Raw genomic sequence first — 2,895 nt, forward strand, 5'->3', positions numbered from 1 at the left:
CTGCCAGAAGTCTCTCAAGTCACAAGAGTTGGTGACTGTGAAATAACTGAACTGCTAATAATCTTACAATATAAATCTGGACCTGAAATGTTGGCGTTTGTGTGAAAGAGAGAATGAAGTAATAATAATAATAAAACTGAAATGTTTCCAGCAAATTGGAAACTTAGGGCTGGCTGAAACCCAGGTCTGCCACTATTTGTGGTGGCCTCAAAAGGTAGATGCTCTAGAGAAGCTGGAATATCAGAGTCTATGCAGACTCAGGGCTCTCCAGAAGCTGGTATTCAATGGTGCACTCTCATGTGCTGAGAGGCTGCTGAATTTTCACTACCTGCTGTGGGCTCCTGCTAAACAACCCAGAAGAGCCCACTGGGAGCTCCAAAGTTATTACAATAGGGTTGCTGAGAACCCAGCAGCTCTCTCTAGTGGCCATGAATGCTCAAAGCAAGCATCTCGTGCCCTTTCAATCCCAGTCTCTGCTTTTCGTAACAAGCATGGATATAATAGCTCGCTGCTCTATTCTATGCTGGCAGCAGACCCCTTCGTATAGACATTGTTTCTACCCTTCGTGTTCCCCATCCCTGGGGAGCAAGAACATGTGGGGTCCTTCTTCCTCGACCTCGAAATCTGTTCTTGCAGAGCTAGAGCTCCACTTGTGAATTTGTAGGATGCATAGAAGCCCACTGCTAGGGACTGTGGGGGCTTCAGCCCCCACAATAAAATATTTGAGCAGGCCGGGCCACCAGAAAGTTGATGGGTGTTCCCATTCAAATGGTGTGTGCGCACTGCGTCATACGATCAATTATGCAGGGCAGGGCTCACCTGGGCCTCCGCAATATTTTATTCAAGTTGGCACCCCTAGTAGAACGGAAGAGCATCTGCACATGTGCAGCAGGGTATATTGTTGCCATCAAATAATGACAGCTATTAGAATAATAGAATCTCAGTTAAAGCATACATGACAGATGGCCATCCAACCTCTGCTTAAAAAGCTCCAAGGAAGGAGAGCCATAAGGGATAGATGAGTCTTGCCAAAAGCACATACAGTTACTAGGCCGAGGGCAGAAGATTGTCCACCTGTGCCCAGTCCAAATCGTATGCCCGTAGCAACCCTGCCCTTACTATATGCTGTGGAATACAACTCCTATCAGCCCTGACCACTGACCACACTAGCTAGGGATAATGGGATATGGAAACCACCAGGTCTGAGAAGGCTGCTTTAAATTGTTTGTTTGTTTAGATCATCAGCTGGTACATGGATGAAAGCAATTATATTTAATGGTGGTAATCTGCCCTGTTGCCATGACAATAGATCCATTCTATGCTAGCATGAGTCTTATTGAATCAAATCTAAAATATTGAACACATAGTTGCTTAGATCTCTGTCTCATGTTATTGAGAATGCAGGAAACAAAGCAGAGAAGATGAAAAATACATTGCAACGGCTTTTGTAGTATTCTCTGTTTAATAAAGATCAGGTAAGAAGAACTATGTACAACAGGTCTCCTCTCCTTTCGCTATTTTCCAGCCCTCCTGCCTTCTGCTTGGGCCTGACCTCTTACACTAGATATGCAAAGCCAGCTTTCTAGACAAAGATGTGCCAGAACTCACCATGAATGTCTCCCTTTGTTATGTACTGAGTTGAATAGGATCCAAACTGCAGCAGTCTGATTGGTCCTAGAACAATAGGATCCAAATTGCAGCAGTCTGATTGGTCCTAGAACAATAGGATTCAGAATGCAGCAGTCTGATTGGTCTTAGAACAATGCAGCAGTATGATTGGTTGGCAGGAACCACCCAATCATGCTCCAGATATAAGTGAATCCACAACCTGATTGGCTTACAGTAGAATTCCAGAATTAGCCAATCATGTGCAGCCCATTGTGTAAATAATGTATATAAAGCAGATACTTTGAGGGGACATTCATTCATTCCTCCTCACCACTATGAGCTGAATAAAGAGCATGAAATCACTTTGCGACTCTGAGTATATTTCACCCTTGTTCTCTTATAATGGCAATGGCGCCCACCTGAGAGGTGCCAGAACTGAGTTCTGGTGAGTTCTGGCTGAAAACAAGCCCTGTAATGCAATCTTATAGATATCGTCACATGTGCCTTTTTAGCTTCTGTTGGTAAAAGTAGGCTGAAAAGATTTAGGATGACAGTGCAGGTAAACCACCAAACTCAATTACCTGTGCATACGTTAAATCTGCTGAATTTCTCACCCTTGTTATCAACAATACAAGAAACAACTCATCAAATGAGATAACCGGTCTCTGAGCACAGGGAAGGGCAGAAAAACATACCATATTTTTCCATCTACAAGATTCCCCCATGTATAGGACGTCCCCTATTTTGGGGGATTCAGATTTAAGAAGATGGAGGGAGATGTATCCATGTATATGAAGCCCCCTAATTTTTGACATTATTTTTTAAGGGGAAAAAAACCTAGTCTTTTTCACTACAGATATTACATTGCTAGGAGCATGGGACATTGCTAGGGACAAGAGATCTGTGACACCCCAGCTGTTGGACTACATACCCTTTTTTCATTTTTTCATTACATTTCCCAGGGCTAAGCCATGAAATTGAAAACAGACTCTAGGCATGGCACAGTTAAGTCCAACTATTCCCATGGGTCATGAGACTATTTATTCTTATTCCCTGACAACACACAAGTTTGTTTGGGCAGTTTTCAAAAACCCCAGTGGCAATTAAGTTAAATGTAGTTAAATTAGTCATAGAGAATCAACAATCTGTTTTATCAGTAACTGGGGAAAAAAGTTGCACAAGAGGAGTAGAATGTATTTATTAAAAATAACTGTCGTTCACTTTCCCTTCCAAACTAGAGGGGTTTACAAAATACACAAAAGCTTACCAAAAGTCACAACATATTAA

The sequence above is a fragment of the Podarcis cretensis genome (assembly GCF_951804945.1).
Source record: "Podarcis cretensis genome assembly, chromosome: 4".
NCBI lineage: Eukaryota > Metazoa > Chordata > Lepidosauria > Squamata > Lacertidae > Podarcis > Podarcis cretensis.